General features: G+C 41.6%; 1 protein-coding gene across 2 annotated transcripts in view; it reads left to right on the top strand.

Annotated features, from left to right (window-relative positions):
* The first annotated feature begins 1,912 nt into the window (after nucleotides 1–1,912).
* Nucleotides 1,913–19,990, top strand: part of TMEM45B (transmembrane protein 45B) — a 53,320-nt gene continuing 35,242 nt past the window's right edge. The window contains exon 1 of one of the 2 annotated variants that reach the window (XM_036086305.2): nucleotides 1,913–2,119. The gene's annotated coding sequence lies outside the window, so the exon portion shown is untranslated. The remainder of the gene's footprint in view (nucleotides 2,120–19,990) is intronic. The other variant, XM_078058765.1, reaches the window with a different exon arrangement.

Here is a 19,990-nt window from a genome sequence, read left to right as displayed (position 1 = left end):
ATATTGAAAAAAATGAAAAGAGCATCAGTGCACTGGGGGACAACTTCAAGCAGTCTAATATAGGAAAAGAAAGACCCTAAGAAAGCTTCTGAATGTAACAAGGAGTCCCCTAAAATGCCAGAGAGCCCATCAGAATTTTTAAATAGCTTAAGTGGAGAAAAAAAAATTTATTTTGAGACCCAAGGCCCCAAACACATAAATTTTTGTGACGCAATTTCTTAGTTATCACCAATCCAAACAGTCTGTTTGTCGGCTGACATGCTGTCATCCTAGGACTTTCAATCACACTGCTCATTTATCAGTGTTTTTTAATAATATAAAAATAATACATGACCGGGACGCCTGGGTGGCTCGGTGGGTTAAGCGTCTGCCTTCAGCTCAGGTCATGATCCCAGTGTCCTGGGATGGAGCCCCACATCGGGCTCCCTGCTTCTCCCTCTGCCTGCCCCACGCCCCCCCCCCACCCTGCTTGTGCTCTTTCTCTCTGTATATCTCTCTCTCTGACAAATAAATAAATAAAATCTTTAAAAATTTTTTAAAATATAAAAATAATACATGACCAAGAACAGTTCATTCCAGTAATACAAGAGTTGTTCAACAGTGGGAATCCTATCAACATCAACCATTATATTTATATGCTAAAGAAGAAAACCTACATGATTTTATGAATAAATGCAAAGAAAGTCGTTTCCTAATATTTATTTTTTAAATATTTATTTATTTATTTTAGAGATAGGCAGTGCACATGTGCGCTCAGTGGTGGGAAGGGCAAAGAGAGAATCTCAAGCAGATTCAGGGCTCGGTCTTACTACCCGAAGATCATGACCTCAACTGAAACCAAGAGTGGGAGGCTTAACTGACTGAGCCACCCAAGCGCCCCTGTTTTCTAATATTTAATAGCATCTCTAATAAAAACACTAATTAAAATAGGAATAGAAAGAAACTACTTAAACATGATGAAACTGTTTATCAAAAACCAATGTTCAACTTCAGCTTTCAATCACGATGGAATAACAAGAGACTGGATTTACCCTCCCTCCTTAAACAACCAAATGCTGGACCAAATATGTAAAACAAAAGTTCTCGGACATTGCACTTCAGCCAGTGCAGGTCAGTGACCCCAGAGAGAAGGAAAACAAGCGAGGTGATCCCGAAAATTGCACCAGCTCACTACCTGGAGAGTCTCCAGGCTGGACGCAGAAAGCGGAAACCAAAGCAGAGGCCAGAATTCTTACTGGGTTAAAGAGACAGTTTCAGAGCTGGAGGGGGGCAAGGTGATGAAAATTTGCTGGCAAAGTATCAGCGAGGGAACTGCAGAGAGAGAGAAAGCTCTGGAGATCTGCAGAGGGATCCCTGGAGTCTTTGGCTGAGCACTACAGTGTACTGTATGTGGAAAGAAACCTCCAAGGCTGGGGAACGAACACCAGAGAGGAGGAGGCAGATCAACCCCGGAGCTCGCACAGGGCCAGAAATAGTGCTCCCGCCCTAGCCAGGGTGGGAAGACTGCCTATCACCCGAACCCTCCGACACAGGGCTCAGAAGCATAGTGCCTCAGTGGGGCCAAAATGGCCCTTGATGAAAAGCTGGGTTAGACCTGTCCTATCAGCGCCTAAAAGCAAGCTGCAAAAAAAACTCAAACCCATTCCAAATAACTTACTGCGTTCTAAAACAAGCCCATAAAAATCTAAAGGAATTCAAAAAACCCAGCACCTGATAACATACAACACACAATGTCTGGTGTCCAATCAAACATTACCAGGTATGCAAATAAGCAGGGACCAGGGGGGTAAAAAAATCTATCTATTGATCCAAAAAAAAAATCAATTCGAATGAACACAAAGAACACCCATTAACTATATTTTAGCCAAGATTTCACACTCTTGCCTCATCAAAGCTTTTAGCAGCAGATGCTGCCTCAAAATTACCAAATTGGCAGATTTCCTTTCCCTGATTTTTGGTGCTAATAAACCAAAAAGTTGTTAAAAGGAAAGAAAAACCAAAGCCCAACTGACAGATTACTTCTGAGGAATTCTCTAAGCTTCAAGGTTTCAAATCCTGCTTCGCTCTCGACGCCTTTCCATTCTTCCTGCATTCCGTTGTGTGTTCCTTCCTTCTCTTGGTAAGTATATTCCTGTTTCTATTTTTATAAAAAATATTTCAAAAACAAAAACTTATATATATTTTTGTATATATTATATATTATGTTTTATATATTATATTAATTAATTATGTATTAATTAATTAAATATACACACACAAGTTAATGCATGGCCATTATTAAATGGATGCTTCTATTTTGTTCTTTCTGCTTTAGATCTCTCAGATAACAAAAAACACTTAATAGTATGCTGCTATGTGCCAAACAAAATCAGTACCATGCCCATATGTATGTATTCTCATCTGAAATACATATTTTGGTAATCAGATCAGCCCTGTGTGGTAGATACTATCATCATTCCTATTTTACAGTTGAAGAAATTGAGGCATGGGGAGGTTCAGAAGGCTGCACTAAGTCATACAGTTGATAACTGGCAGATTTGGGTTTGGGCTCAAATAATCTACAACCAGAGCTCATGATTTTGATCATAAATTCTACTGCCTTTAACTAATACAGAGGCTATAGAATAGATTATCTATTTTTTTAAAAAAATTAAACTATATAGATGTAACCAATACAGATCCCTCCCCTTCTTTTTCTTCCCTATATCCCTCCAAATAGCCACTAATCTGAAGATGTTCTCATACATGATTTCCCCCTTACCTGTTCCCACCTTTGGATCTCAGATGAAGATGATTGAGTGAATCCCATTAGCCAGTTTCCACCTCCATTGTTAACTATGATTTTCATAGTAGCATTATATATAATATTCAAATGTGTTTTGTATGTATCTTCTAAATCCCATATTTAATGATTTAATGTGTTTTGTACGTATCTCCTAAATTCCATATTTCACCCATGGTGGTGGTGGTGGCGGTGATGGTGTGTGTGCGCACGCACACTTTAAATTTATATAAACGGCATTTGTATTATATAGACATTGTATTATTTCTTACTATCTTTACTCAGCACTGTTTTTACAACATATCTTTGTTGTTACGTACATTTCATTGTTGCTTCTAATGGGCACACCATTCCCTAGTATGTATCAACTGCATTGTCTAATTGTCTCCAACTACAATGACCCTTTATGTACATGTCTTGCTGTGAGCCTGTGTGTGAATTTCTGGAACATATGAATGCTTAATTTAACCAAATACTTAACAACTACTCTCCAAAGAAAACTGTACCAATGTCACCACTTCCCCAGCAATGCAGGAGGGTTCTTATTTTTCCCACACTCTTATATTATTTGGCATTATCCAATTTCTAATATTTGCAAATCTGATGTCCAGTCTTTTAATACAAGGTACATTTTTCTAATTGCTAATGAGCTAGAGTGCCTCTTTATTATTTTTCATTTGTGTTTCTCTATTTGTAAATTACTGTTTATATCATTTGTCCAGTTTTCTGTTGGGTTTCTCATTGTTGTTTCACAAGAGTTGTTTGTATATTTAGCTAATAGCTAGAGACTAATAGTCTCTTGTCAGTTTTAGATATTGCAAATATATTCTCTCAATCTATTGTCTGTGTGTTGACCTTGTCTACAGGTCCTTCATTTAACAAAAATCTGTAATTTTGATGCAATGAAATCCATTAAATTTTTTTGCCTCCTGCTTTGTGCTTTGTGGTCTTAAGTTGCCACAAAGATATTTTTATATAAGCTTTTTTAGGAATATGCCTTTAGATCTTTAGTACATCTGAAGCCCACCTCTATAAATAGGTAAAGATAAGGAAAGGATGCAGTTTTATTTTTCTATTTATGGGGCAATTTTTCCAAGAGCATCTACTAAGCATTGATTTGTGGCACCATTGTTTGTCACATATCAAGTTTATATAAAGAGGTGGGTCTAACTCTGAGTTCTCTGTTTTGTTTCATTAGATTATTTGTTAATCCTCTTTAAATTGCCTTTGTCTAAAATCAATTAAGTATAAATGTAAAAATTCCTTTCTGGACTTTCAGTTCTGTTCCATTGATCTATATGCCTACACTCACACCAGTTCCACACTGTCTTAACTAGCATATTAAAATTTAAAATCAGAAAGTGTAGGGGCAGGGTGCCTGGGGGGCTCAGTCGGTTAAGCAGCTGCCTTCGGCTCAGGTCATGATTCCAGGATCCTGGGATCAACTCCTGCGACAGGCTCCCTGCTAGGCAGGGAGCCTGCTTCTCCCTCTCCCTCTGCCTGCCTCTCTGCCTACTTGTGCTCTCTATCTCTCTGTCAAATAAATAAATAAAATCTTTTTTAAAAAATTTTAAAAAAGAAAGAGTAGGGGCGCCTGGGTGGCTCAGTCAGTTAAGTGTCTGTCTTTGGCTCAGATCATGATCCCAGGGTCCTGAGATCGACTCCTGCGACGGGCTCTCTGCTCAGCCAGGAGTCTGCTTCTCTTCTTCTGCCCTGCTTGTGCTTTCTCTCTCTCTTTCAGTTTGTCTGTCTCTCAAATAAATAAAATCTTTTTAAAAAAATAAAATCAGAAAGTGTAAATTCTCCAACTTAATTCATATGTAACAGGGCTAGCCCTCAGCTTTTTAGAACATTTTATTATGCAGTTTGTTAACACACACAAAAGTAGAAGGAATAGTATAATGAACTTTTATTACCTATCGTTCAGCTTCAAGAATCATGCTTCATCTATACTTCTCCACCCCTTACCCATTGCAGGTTTTGATTTTTAATACCTTTACTGAGATATAACTTAGCAAAAAATTCACCCATTTAACTGCACAATTCAATGATTTTGAGTAAATTTAGGAAGATGCGCAAACAGCACCACAGCTCAGTTTGAGAAAACTTCCATTGTCCCAGAATATTCCATCTTGCCCAACTGCCATCAGTCCCTACCCCTGATCCCACTCCAGCCCCAGGCAACCAACCATTCATCTGCTTTCAATCTCTATACATTTGTCTTCTCTGAACATTTCTTTTTTCTTTTTAAGATTTTATTTATTCATCTGAGACACCGAGATACAGAGAGAGAGAGAGAGAGAGCATGAGCAGGGAGAGAGACAAAGGGAGAGGGAGAAGCAGGCTCCTCGCTGAGCCAGGAGCCCGATGTGGGGCTTGATCCCAGGACCCTGGGATCATGACCTGATCCGAAGGCAGACACTTAACCAGCTGAGCCACCCAGGCGCCCCTCTCTCAACATTTCTTATAAGTGGAATCATATAGTATGTGGTCTTTTCTATCTAGCTTCTTTTGCTTACCATAGATTTTACAGTCATACATGTTGAAGCTTATATTAGTAGTTCATTTCTTTCTGTTGCTAAGTAGGATTCCATTTTATAGATATAACACATTATCATTCACCAGTGGACTGACCTTTGAATTGCTTCCAGTTTTGAATATTATGTATAATGCTACTACGAAAATGTGCATATAAGCCTTTGTGTGGATACATGTTTTCATTTCTCTTGGATATACAGCTAAGAGTAAAATTTCTGAGTCAGATGATAAGTTTGTTTAACTTTTAAGAAACTGCCAAATTGTAATTCAGAGTGGCTGTACCACTTTACATTGCTATAAGCAATATATGAGGGTTCCAGTTTATCTACATCCTCCCCAATTTTTACTATTTTCTGTATTTTATTTCTATTTCCACAATTATTCCTGATTAACATCATCTTGGGTTTTTTTTGGGGGGGGTGGGTTCCTATATTTTTAAATCTAACTTAGTGGGTGTATTGGTATCTCATTATGGTTTAATTTGCATTTTCTTAGTTCTAATTTTGCTAACCATCTTTTTATAGGCTTTTATTTATTTATTTATTTTAGAAAGAGAGCACGCCAGTGGGGGGGGAGGGGCAGAAGGAGAGGGAGAGAGAATCTCAAGCAGACTCCCCACTGAGCGCAGAGCCCAACACAGGGCTCAATCCCAGGACCCTGGGATCATGACCTGAGCTGAAACCAAGAGTTGGATGCCCAACCAACTGAGCCACCCAGGTGCCCCTCTTTTTATGGTATATTCATATACCTTTTAGATATTCATATACCTTTGTTGGTGAAATGTCTGTTTAAACATTTTGCCTGTTTTTTAATTGGGCCACCTTTTTATTAAATTATAAGACTTCTTAGTACATTTTAGAGAAAAGTCCTTCATCAGATAGATAACTTGGAAATAGTTTCTCCCAGTCTGTGGCTTAACTTCATTTCCTCACTGGTGTCTTTTGAGCTTTTCAATTTTGATGATGTCCAATTTATCCAATTTTTCTGGGGCGCCTGGGTGATTCAGATGGTTAAGCGTCTGCCTTCAGCTCGGGTCATGACCCCAGGGTCCTGGGATCAAGCCCCATGTCGGGCTCCCTACTCGGCGGGGAGCCTGCTTCTCCCTCTCTCTCTACTGTTCCCCCTGCTTGTGCTCTCTCTCTCTCTCTGTCAAATAAATAAATAAAATCTTTAAAAAAAAATTTTTCTTTCATTGATTATGCTGTTGGTATGGATATCTGGGGTCCTCCCTGGTCTACCCTGTGCAGACATGTGGAAACTTATCCAGGCCTTATGGCTATCTCATATTCCAGATCTTTGACCAGTCCCCCAGTTCATTGCTAATGCCAGCCAGGACTGCAACCTCAGGCTAGCTGAGCCACTGGATTTACCTATTTGTTTGCTCCTGAGATCTTAACAATTACTTCCAATCCTGCTAGAAGTAGGTTTTTCTATGCTTATTCAAAACCAAGTGAGACCCCTCTGGTGGTGAAGCTGTGGGTTTTCACAGTTTGAACACCCTGGTAGAATATCCCATAAACTGAGGTGGAAGGTGGAAGAAATGGGAGCAATCTCAGGTAATCACAGAACCTACTGGTTTTTTGTTTGTTGGTTGGTTGGTTTCTCTTAAATATTTTATTTATTTAGGGGCACCTGGGTGGCTCAGTTGGTTGGGCAACTGAGTCCCAGGATTGAGTCCCGCATCTTAAAAGATTTTATTTATTTATTTGAGAGAGAGAGAGAGAGACAATGAGAATGAGCAGGGGAGAGACGCAGAGGGAGAGGGACAAGCAGACTCCCTCCTGAGCAGGGACCCCGACATGGGGCTCCATCCCAGGGCCCTGAGATCATGACCTGAGCTGAAGTCAGATGCTTAAACTGACTGAGCCAGTCAGGCTCCCCAGAACCTACATTTTTATTCAAAGTTTAGCATTTCATTAATAACTACCTCTAAATTAGTCATATGCCTTTGGTCAATTTCCAAAGCCCTGGAATGGTTATTTTGACAATTTAGTCCAGTTTATAATTAATTTTGGAGGAGAGAATTTGCTGGGAAGTTCCTTCATGGCACTGAGCAATACTGGTTTGGGGGATGGAATAATGCAGGCAAAATGATGCTTTTCTTCTAAGACTGGGAACAAGACAAGGGTGCCCACTCTCACCACTCCTAGTCAACATAGTACTAGAAGTCATAGTCACAGCAATCAGACAAGTAAAAGGCATAAAAGATATCAAAATCAGAAAAAAAAGAAGTAGATAATACAGTCTTACAGAAAATCCTAAAGACTCCACCAAGAAACTGTTAAAACTAGCAGCCTGGGTGGCTCAGTCAGTTAAGCATCTGCCTTTGGCTCAGGTCATTATCCCAGCGTCCTGGGATCGAGCCCCACATTGGGCTCCCTGCTCAGCTGGGAGCCTGCTTCTCCCTCTCCCTCTGCTGTTCTCCCTACTCATTCTCTCTCAAATAAATAAACAAAATCTTTAAAAATAAATAAGTAAATAGCTTCTGCACAACAAAAGAAAACAAAACCTACAGAATCAGAAAATATTTGCAAATCATGTATCTGATAAGGAATCAATATCCAACTCACACAACTCAGTAACAAAAACAAAAAAAACAAAACAACAATCTGATTTTCAAATGGGCAAAGGACTTGAATAGACATTTTTTTTCAAAGAAGACATACAAATGGCCAACAGGTACATGAGAAGATGCTCAACATCACTCATCATCAGGGAAATGCAAATCAAAACCACAATGAGGTATCACCTCCTACTTGTTGAAATGGTTAGTATCAAAAAGACAACAGATAACAAATGTTGGTGAGGTTGTGGAAAGGAACCTTTGTGTACTGTTGGTGGGAATGTAAGTTGGTACAGCTACTACAGGAATCATTAAATCATTAAATAGAACTACCATATGATCCAGCAATCCCACTTCTGGGTATAAATGAGATCACTATCTCCTCAAGATATATGCATCTCTGTGTTCATCGCAGCATTTTTTACAATAGCCAAGACATGGGAACCACCCATCAACATATGAATGGATAAAGAAAATGTGAAATATATCAATCTGTCTTTCTGATATATCTATCTACATATGGAATTTTATTCAGCCATAAAGAGGAAGGAGATTCTGCTCTTTGCAACATGGATGAATTTTGAGGGCATAATGCTAAGTGAAATAAGTCAGACAAAGAAAGACAAATACCATATGATCTCATTTATATATGGAATCTAAATATCCAAACCCATAGAAACAGAAAGTAAATGGGTGGTTGCCGGGGGCTAGGGAGTGGGGGAAATGAGAAGATGTTGGTCAAAGGGTATAAACTTTCAGTTATAAGTTGAGTAAGTTCTGGAAATCTAATATCAGAATGGAGACTATAATAAATATACTGTATTGTGTACTTAAATGTTGCTAAGCATCTTAAATGTTCCCACTATAACAACAACCCCCCAAAAATGGTAATTATGTGAAATGACAGATGTGTTAACTACCTTATTGTGGTAAACATTTCCCAAAATATACCTATATCAGATCATCACATTGTAAATCTCAAACTGACATAATGTTATATGGTAATCATATCCCAATGAAGCTGAAAAAAATTGAGAATTTTTACATATTTTACTGGCTATCATTCCTCTTTTTAAAGTGGCTATTTAGCTCCTTTGTTTATATTTTAAATGTGTTGTCTGCCTATTTCTTACTGGCTTGTGGACGTTATTTGTATATTTTGTATATGCATCCTTTATCAGATACATCCTGCAAATATTTTCTCCTAGTCTGTGGCTTGCCTTTTCAGTTCCTTAACATTGTCCTTTTCTAAACACAAGTTCTTAATTATAATAAAGTCTCATTTATGAATCTTTTCTTTATAATTGGTGCTTTTTTATGCACTTTGTAGGAAATATTTTCTTACTCCCCAGGTTGTAAAGATATTTTTCCAAATTGTCTTCTAAAGTCTTTATTGTTTTGCCTTTCATGATTAGATCTACAATCCACTGTAATCGATTCTGGGTAGCAGTGAGAGGGAGGGGACAATGTATAAACATTTCTGTATAGATGTACAACTGGCCCAGCTCTGCTTATTAAAAGACTATCCATTCTGGGGCGCCTGGGTGGCTCAGTCGTTAAGCGTCTGCCTTCGGCTCAGGTCATGATCCCAGGGTCCTGGGATCGAGTCCCACATCGGGCTCCCTGCTTGGCGGGAAGCCTGCCTCTCCCTCTCCCACTCGCCCTGCTTGTGTTCCTGCTCTAGCTATCTCTCTCTCTGTCAAATAAATAAATAAAATCTTTTAAAAAAAAAGACTATCCATTCTACCAGTGCACTGCACTGCAAACTTTGGCATAATTCAAGTGACTGTTACGTATGGGTCAGCTTCTGGACTCTGTTTTCTGTTCTTTTTGTTAATTGATCTGTTCTTGTGCCAATTTCCATACTATCGTGCTTACTGCAACTTCCTAATAAGTCTTGATATCTGATAATGTGAGTCCTTCAGCTTTGTTCTTCAAGTTTGTCCTAGCTGTTCTTACCCTTTTTGCATTTCTGAGTTTGTTTTAAAATCGGTTTGTTTTTCACACACACACACACACACACACACACACACACACACCTTCCAGTGATTGACTGAGATTACATTGAATCTGTAGATCAACTTAGAGAGGATTAAATCATTATTATACTGAGTCTTTCAAAATGTGAACATGGTATCTCTCTCTGTTACATAGGTCTTCTTTAAATTCTCTCAATAGAGGTTTTGGGGTAGAAGTCTTGGACATATTGTGTTAGATTTATTTATTAATGATGATTACCTAAGTTAATTATCTCATTAGAATTTGCCAAATGGTGGGGCACCTGGGTGGCTCAGTCAGTTGAGCCTCTGACTTTTGATTTCAGCTCAGGTCATGATCTCAGGGTCCATGAGATGGAGCCCTGCCCCCACTGCCCTGTGGTGGTCATGGGCCTGCCTAAGATTCTCTGCCCCTCCCTCTGCCCCTCCTGCCCTCCTATGCTCACTCTCTCTCTCAAAAAAAAAAAAAAAAATTTGCCAAATGGTGATTTTCTAATTCTATCATTCATTCTATACTTATTAGCTAGAATTTTTCTACAAATACTCTCCTGCATTCTCTAAAACTATCTAATTTCTCTACTATACAGTTCATATAAGAAAGGCAGGATGGGGCACCTGGGTGACACAGTTGTTTGAGCATCTGACTCTTGGTTTTGGCTTGGGCCTGATCTCAGGGTTTTGAGATCAAGCTCCGCATTGGAAGTCCAGAATGGAGCCTGCTTGAGATTCTCTCTCTCTCTCCCTCTCCCTCTGCCCCTCCTGCTTGTGCTCTCATTCTCTCTCTAAAATAATTAAATAAGATCTTTAAGAAAAAGAAGGAGGAGGAGGAGGGAGAAGAAGAAGAAGAAGAAGAAGAGGAAGAAGAAGAAGAAGAAGAAGAAGAAGAAGAAGAAGAAGAAGAAGAAGAAGAAGAAGAAGAGTAGGATAAATGCTTAATTCCTTCCCTTTAGTTACTAATGAGTTGGCACCCCAGCAACCCCCAAAACTATCTGACTAGTTTTGCTCTTGTTGGTTAAGGAAATCTCATGTGCAGTCTTTCAATCCCCATCAGCACCCTAAGAAGGGGCCTTGGGCCTGGAACACTTCCTTACTAAGAGACACAGAGCCCACACACCTCTGTCAGGCTTACAGACTTCCTCTGCTTAAATATGTGTTTCGATGGCCTCAGGCACACCCGCAGCATTCAGTATTTCAGACAACACGGGGAGGAGTTGGAGTCTTTCCGCTCTGGACAAGAAGGGCGCATACAGACCTATTGCCCTGCAATGGCTGTCAGGAGTGGAGGGGGACCTTGGTGGCCATGGGGGACCGACACACACTATTGGAGCTGACCTTGCTGTCTCTTCTCTGTGTGGGTAAAGCATTGTTCCATCCAGTGCTCTACTGTGCTGTGCTTTCCTTGGTGACTCTGAAACCAAGATGCAGTGAGCAGAGTGTTTGGACTTCTACTCCAGGTGGCTGGTGTTGTGATAAGCTTTGCTATCCTCTAGGTAGTTGGAGTCCTCCCCTCACTGCGTTCTGCTTGACAGTTTGACATAGTAAGCAGGGTCGCCAACTATGGCATGGTGGAAGCACAAGGGCTTGTCAGCCCCATTGCCCCAGGTGGTGCCAGCCCCTCAAGGATCATGGGCTGCTTTCCTCTGCCTTATAGGCATAAATGGGATGTAGATAATCTCCCTGTCAATAGGACTGAGCTGTAATGATGTAATGTATGGGGATTAACATAACAATAAAAAATTTAAAAAAAAAAATAGGACTGAGCTGGTGCAATGGGTGAAGGCAGAGATACAAGAGGTGGGTCCTAAGAAAAAAACCTATGGCCTAGCTCTTGGCCCCCCTTGCATTGCCACACCACCAGCCAACTCCCATGGTATCCCAAAGGTCTGTTGGGGGAGTTCATTGAGATGACATGACTGCCGGTTGATTTGCAAGCTGGAGTCAGGCAATGGGACACTCCTCAGCCCCGCTCTGTCCTTAGAATGTGCATCCTGCTCACCTTTCCAGCTCCCAGAAGCTGCCCCAAAGATGTAGCCTTGAGATAGTGATGTGGTGTTGAGACCATCTGGATGGTATACATGACTGAACCCAGGGAAGGCATCTATATAAACTTAAGATTCAATAGGTAGGTATAGAGATCTATTCATCTTGTAGCTGCCCAAGACAAGTCTCACATTTAAGTTCCCTTGCTTGTTAAACCTGCCATCTACCAATCAAGAATGGCCTGCCTCTTTCTTAAGTCTCTTCCAGCCCTCCAGGTATGGGGACCAATTTCAGATTTCACGTGGGAAGCTCCCAAGGTTGTGAACCAACAGGGTCACTGGTGATGTCCAAGGGAAGTAAGGGAGTCTTGTGCAGGGAGTTCCACCCCATCCCACTCATTTGGGGGCCTCAAATAAGATCTGTTTGCACTCAGTGCTAAACCACTGATGACATCGCTAAAAACAAAACTGTTGAAATAAGATCCTTCTCTGCGAATGAAATATAAAAACTGAAAGACAGATATGGACAGAGGCCAGGGGAATCTCATGCAGCGAGGCTGGTGTTAACGTTTGATGAAGGGACCCTGCAGACCCAGATGTCTCAGGCTGGAGGGCACAGTTAAGGATGGGGCTGAGGTCTTCAGGTCCCCATTGTGGGTCAGTGGCCTTGTACCCCTGTCAGGATAAAAAGGGAAAAGAGAGAAATCAAGACTTTTATGGGACCCTGCAGACCCAGATGTCTCAGGCTGGAGGGCACAGTTAAGGATGGGGCTGAGGTCTTCAGGTCCCCATTGTGGGTCAGTGGCCTTGTACCCCTGTCAGGATAAAAAGGGAAAAGAGAGAAATCAAGGCCAGTGGCAGAGGTGTGTGGGCTCTGTGTCTCTTGGTAAGGAAGTGTTCCAGGCCCAAGGCCCCTTCTTAGGGTGCTGATGGGGATTGAAAGACTGCACATGATACTGCTCTTGGATACTGGTGCCATAAGGACCTGAAAATGAATGACTTTGGGACATTTGGGGGTAAATGAGGTGACCCGTGGCAGACAGGTGCTCATATGCTCAATATGCTACCACTGGGCAGGATTTGACCTTCAACAAACCCAGGTCACCACAGGAGTTTCGGCCATCCATTACATCAATGACATCTTAGCCGGAAAGCCCACCAAAAAAGCAGGTGGAGGTGGCACTGCAACTAGTCATTGATACAATGACTAGTGGCAGGTGGGCTATAAACCCAGAGGAAGTACAGGACCCAACAGAGCAGGTGCATTTCCTAGGGGTCACTTGGGCACAAAGCCAAAGAAGTACCCTCGATAGAGTAAGAGAATTATTGGCTCTGATGGTATCCTCTGTTAAAAAGGAGGTCCAGTATTTCCTAGGCCTTTTTGGGTACTGGAGACAGCCTGTACCCCACTTGGATGTTCTTCTGTTCCCCCTAGTTAAGGTGACCCACAAGGTTATCAGTTTTGAATCAGGTCCTTTGTAGCAGCAAGTCTTGAAAGCTCTTCAACAAGCTCTGGCCCAGCCACTGCACTGGGACCCTCAGAGCCTACACCACCGATGTCCATGACCTCCACACATGCTGATTAGGCAACAAAAAACTTCCACTAGGGGATGCTGGCCTCTTGGATTTTGAAACCGTAAGTTGCTTAAGGCAGCCACCAGATACACTCCTTTTGAAGAGCAACTCCTTGCTTGCTCTCGGGCACTGGTAGAGATGAAACATCTCAGAGCCAGAGTATGGCATGTGACTCTGTGACCTGAACTGCCCATTCTTGCTTGGGTGTTTACGGACTCCACCAATAAAATTGGACAAGCTCAATTGAGCTCAATTATTAAGTAGAAATGGTATAACCCAGGTGAGGCCTGGTAAGCCTGGACAAGCCAGCTTACCAGGAAAGACTGAGCAACCCACAGGGAATGCTTTGCCCCCACCCCCACAGCTACCCAGGGCCCAAGATTCAAAGATATGCCTGCTCAATGTCCACAATAGCCAAACTGTGGAAAGAGCCAAGATGTCCATCGACAGATGAATGGATAAAGAAGATGTGGTATATATATACAATGGAATATTATGCAGCCATCAAAAGGAATGAGATCTTGCCATTTGCAACGACGTGGATGGAACTGGAGGGTGTTATGCTGAGCGAAATAAGTCAATCAGAGAAAGACATGTATCATATGACCTCACTGATATGAGGAATTCTTAATCTCAGGAAACAAACTGAGGGTTGCTGGAGTGGTGGGGGGTGAGAGGGATGGGGTGGCTGGATGATAGACACTGGGGAGGGTATGTGCTATGGTGAGCACTGTGAATTGTGCAAGACTGTTGAATCACAGATCTGTACCTCTGAAAAAAATAATGCAATATATCTTAAAAAAAAAAAAGAAGAAGATAGCAGGAGGGGAAGAATAAGGGGGGTATCGGAGGGGGAGACGAACCATGAGAGACGATGGACTCTGAGAAACAAACTGAGGGTTCTAGAGGGGAGGGGGGTGGGAGGATGGGTTAGCCTGGTGATGGGTATTAAAGAAGGCACATTCTGCATGGAGCACTAGGTGTTATGCACAAACAATGAATCATGGAACACTACATCAAAAAATAATGATGTAATGTATGGTGATTAACATAACAGTAAAAAAAGATATGCCTGCTGACCGTGTGGCACGGTTCACTGATGACTGCAAAACTAAAGACAGACAGAATCCTTGCAGCTATGGCCACCATTTAGCCAATAGTGGCCATCTTTTGGCTGGGACTGGATATGGACATTCTGCTCAGTGGGCTGAACTCCAGTGATGGTTGTGGTGATGGTTGTGTAGGCCACCCACACCACCAAGCCTTGCTACATTTTCACCAACTTGTGGGTCATTGCCAATGGCCTAGCCATCTGGTCAGGAGAATGGCAACTGAATGATTGGACTATCAAGGGGTTCCATATCTGGGGACAAGAACTATGTCAGCAGCCTGGAAAGGAAAAATATATGGTAATGCTCATGGCAAAGGACTTTTAAAAATGGAACATGAATGAACTCTCATGCCTATCAAACTTGTGCCCAATGGGTAACAACAGTAGCCCAATGGATACATCAAGGAACTGGACATGGAAGTCCACTTCAGATGCAAGAAAATGCCAAGGCCCAAGGAGTGATGCTGAAAGATGTCAAGACTAAGGAGGCAGTGCAATCTTGGGATTCTTGCCAATGGACACAACTCATCCAAAGAAGAAGGAAATTTGAAGTGTTGCAGGATCTGCAATCCGCATATTTGGAGCACTTAACCCAGACTCAAACAGTCCACATGTGGCCTGTTGCTCATGTGATGGGGGTCCCAAGCCATCAATGGTTCTGATCAGAGGCTGACACCCTCAGTGCAAGTTCAAATACATAGGGTACCTAGTACCCCATGCATGAAGCTTTCTTTGAACGTAGACATCTATCGAGAGGCAGACTTCAAATATCAATGATAGTACAAGACCGTCGTACATCATGCAACTTTACTTTGCCACTTAACCTGTAGTTAAACCAGACACGAGCTTCATACAATTGGCCTAGAGACTCTTCTAAAGAGTGCTCCCTGACCAGAGTGATGGGTGCTCCTCTGAGTTAGATGTTCTCTAACTGGCCTATGAAGTGCTTGTCACCCTCAGATGGGGCTTACTCTTTGGAATTTCAGGGTTCTCGGGTGTTGGTACAAAATGATACTCTAAATTGGAAGAGCCCCGTAATTGGGACACATTGTAGGTTTGCCAGAGGCACTACAAGAAAAACAATCAGATAGCTAGTTCCATTCTGCTGACTGTGTCCTCATACCTGGCATAGACTCACATGCCCTGGAAAAAATGGTATGTCATTAACTATGGCAGAGATAGTTAACACTACTCCCCACGCTGTTCTCAGCGAACTCACTAGCCATGGCAGTGATGGAACAGGGTGGTGTCTTGCCAACACCTCTTGCTGTGTAATGTATCAATAATTCAGGGAAGGTAGAAACCAAACTGCAGAAAATCCAGGCTCTGATGGAATGGTTTTCACTCGTGGATTCCCTTAGACTTTGATGTCTTTAGTTGAAATAACACGAACACTTGGGGTTCCTGGTTGAGGACCATCCTCCAGGGAGGCCTAACCATCCTCTTGGGTCTGGTCCTCCTAATAACCCTAGTGAAATGCTGTCTCAAAATGACAGAGAGGCAGCCAACCACATCCATATAATAGGTGGCTTAGGGACCCCATGAGCCCCGATTTCACCTCCTAATTCAAGGTGGGCAATGGTCCTGCTGGATTTGATATGTTTCATCTGCTGTTTCAGTGGCTGAGTGAGGATGGGGGGCAGGGGAGAAGGCTAAGAAAGGCAGCCTCATGTGCAGTCTTTCAACCCCCAAGGCCTCATAAGGATGGGTCTCAGGCCTAAAACACTTCCTCACCGAGAGACAGAGAGCCCACACAACTGTGCTGGGCTTCCAGCCTTGTGTGGGAACATTCTTCCCTGTTTCAGACTCAGTGTGTGCTCCTTTGTTCTGCTTGCGACTGTGCATCAGTGCCCCTCAGGGACACCCCAGCATTCAGTTTCCCACACTCTCTGGTGGAGGAGCTGGGGTCCTTCTGCCCTGGCATGAGAGGGGTGCATATAGACCAGTTGCTCTACATTGGCTGCCAGGGCCAGAGGGGCACATTATTAGATCTGTCTCTTCTCTATGTGAGCAAAGCACTGTTCCGTCCAGTGCCTTACAGTGTTGTGTTTTCCTTGCTGACTCTGAAACCGAGATGCAGTGGGCAGAATGTGTGGATTTCTATTTCCGGTAGCTGACATTGTGATGAGCTTTGCTATCCTCTGTGCAGTTAGAGTCCTCTCCTTGGACTGTAACCAGTGTAGTGTTCTACCCAACAGTTTTATTTATCTTTCTCTTTTGAATATCACTATGTTTTTATAAATGGTTGGTATTCTATTGGATTTTCAAATTGTCCCACCTTTAGAGTCTTCGTTCAGGCTGGCTTCTGTGGCCTTTTGACGAAGCTCCTATTCTTACCCGGGTTCCCCCAAGTCAGAGCCTGAAAAAAAGTTTGTGTACAGGTAGTATATTTGGGTAGGTGATTCCAGAGAGCAGGAGTGAAAGATGAGGGGAGTGTCACAGGAAGGAGGGACAAGTTGGCCACTGGGACTTTTTTTTCTGACTTTTTTTTCTGACTTCTTAAGGAATTTTTTAAAGTATGTATCAGAACTATCCACCCATGGGACAAAAAGGAAAGCATTTGTTGCTTAGATACTATTCCCCATTGATGGATTACGGCTTCATGGGCATTTATTCTTCCCAAATTCCCTGTTGCACATTCATGACCACCGAGTGGAGTCCTGCCAATGTTCTACGTCCTGCAAGCCTCAAAAAAAGCCCCAAGGCAGGAAGCGAGAAATCGTTGCACAACCAGGCAGGGAAGCACTCTGTGACTGTACCTGTCAAAGCTCACATGAGCTGCTCACCACACCCACAACTAAACTGAAAAGTGTGAGATGATTTTGAAGTATTGCACAAGAGATGTCTAGTGCTGCTCATTTTGAGCCACTCATGCTTCTCTCAAGTCCAATGCATCACAGGGTTTCCTTTCATGCACTGGCCAGTCACAATTTCTGCAAGAGGATGAGTGGAGCAAACATCGGTCCCCACTGCTCCGCTGCTTCTGAGGCCATCATTGGGATGGTCACCACATACGCCCCAATCTAGATTCCCTCACCCTCACCAGCCCGTCAGCTTGGAGCACACTTCTGAAAAGAAGTTCTCTCTCTGGTCCAGTGCTATTCTCATGAGTTTACCAAGGTAGCTTTCCACACCTTCCTTTCTACTCATACATGTAACACACACTCCCTGCACCTGTGTGTGTGTGTAGTATAATCTCATGATTGTGAAACAAAACAACACACAAAAAGAAAAGAAAAAATGAACTGGATCTAACAGACATATACAGAATGCTTCACCCAACAAGGACAGAATACACATTCTTCTCAAGGGCAAATAGGACATTCTCCAAGATAGACCATATGTCAGGCCACAAATCAACTCTCAGTAGATATAAAAAGACAAAGATCATACAAAGTATCTTCTCTGAACACAAGAGGACGAAGTTAGAAATCAATAACAGAAAGAAAACTTGAAAATTCACAAATTTGTGGGAAGTTAAACAACACACCCTTAAACTCCCAATGAGCCAAAGAAGAAATCACAAGGGAAATTAGGAAATACTTAGAGATGAATGAGAATGAAAACAACACACTAAAACTTTTGAGATGCAACAAAAATGGTACTAAGAGGGAAATTTATAGCTAGGAATGCTGACATTAAAATCAAGATCTCAAATTAACAACCTAGCTTAACCACTCGAGGAACTAGAAAGAGAAGAAAATAACCCCAGTGGTAGCAGGAGGAAGGAAGTAATAAAAATCACAGCAGAGGTAAGTAAAATAGAGACCAGGAAATCAAGGAGACTGAAATTTAGTTTTTCAAAAAGATTAATGAAACTGACAAACCTTTACCTAGCCTGATCAAGAGAAAAAGAGAAGCCTCAAATTACTAAAATCTGAAATGCATGTGGGGGCATTACTACTGATTCTATAGAAATAAAAAGGATTATAAGAGAACAATTGTACTATGAACAATTATAGGCCAACAATCAGTAACCTACATGAAATGGACAAATTCCTAGAAGCACACAACCTACCAAGACTGAATCATGAAAAAATAGAAAATCCAAACAGACCTCTCTCTTTCTCTCTTTCTCTCTTTCTAGAGGGGGGTAAGGGGCAGACAGAGTAAGAGAGAGAATCTTAAGCAGGTTCCACACCCAGTGCAGAGCCCAACTCGGGCTCGATTTCACAACCCTGAGATCATGACCTGAGCCAAAATCAAGAGTCAGACGCTTAACTGACTGAGCCATCCAGGTGCCCCAGACCCCTAACTCTTAAAAAGATTGAATCAGGAATCAAAATCCTCCTGACAAAGAAAAATCCTGGACCTAATGGCTTCACAGACTAATTCTACCAAACACTTAAAGAAGAACTAACACCAATCCTTCTCAAACTCCTCCAAAAAATTGAAGAGAAAGGGACACATCCTAACTCATTTTTATGAGGCCAGCATTGCCCTGATACCAAAACCAAATAAAAACACTGCAATTAAAGAAAATCAGAGACCAATATCACTATGAACATTGATGCAGAAATCCTTAACAAAATACTAACAAATAGAATTCAACAGCATATCAAAAGGATTATATACCATAATCAAATGGAACTTATTCCTGAAATGCAAGGATAGTTCAACACATGAAAATCAATCAATGTAATACACCACATTAACAGAATGGAAAGTGGGGAAAACCTGATATGATCATCTCAATGAATGCAGAAAAAGCATTTGACAAAATTCAACACCCCTTCACAAAAAACATTCAACAAACTTGGAATAGAAAGAGACTACCTCAACATAATAAAGGTCATATATGAAAAACCCACAATTAACAGGATACTCAGTGGTGAAAAGTGAAAGCTTTTCCTCTAAGATTAAGAACAAGACAATTATGCTCACTTTTTCCACTTCTATTCAACACAGTATTAGAAGTTATAGCCAGAACAATCAGGCAAGAAACGCTAGAAAGGAAGAAATAAAATTATTTCTATTCACAAATAATATGATCTTGTATGTAGAAAACCCAAAATATCACACACACACACACACACACACACACACACACACACACAAATTATTAGAAGTAATAAACTAATTCAGCAAAGTGTCAAAATACAAAATCAACACTCAAAATATCAGTTGTGTTTCTATACACCAGCAACAAAAATCTGAAAAGGAAATTAAGAAAACAATTCTATTTCCAAAGCATCAAAGAGAATAAAATACTTGGGGTGCCTTGGGGGCTCAGTCATTTAAACGTCTTACTCTTGGCTCAGGTTATGATCTCAGGGTCGTGGAATCAAGCCCTTCGAGGGCTCCGAGCTCAGTGGGGAGTCTGCCTGGGATTCTCTCTCTCCCTCTCCTTCTGCCCCTCCTCTCTCTCTCTCAAATAAATAAATATTTTTTTAAAAAGAATAAAATACTTAGGAATTAACTTAACCAAGAAGGTGACAGTCTTGG

The sequence above is a fragment of the Halichoerus grypus genome, chromosome 11 (assembly GCF_964656455.1).
Source record: "Halichoerus grypus chromosome 11, mHalGry1.hap1.1, whole genome shotgun sequence".
Lineage (NCBI taxonomy): Eukaryota > Metazoa > Chordata > Mammalia > Carnivora > Phocidae > Halichoerus > Halichoerus grypus.
This window is presented reverse-complemented; position numbering and strand designations above follow the sequence as displayed.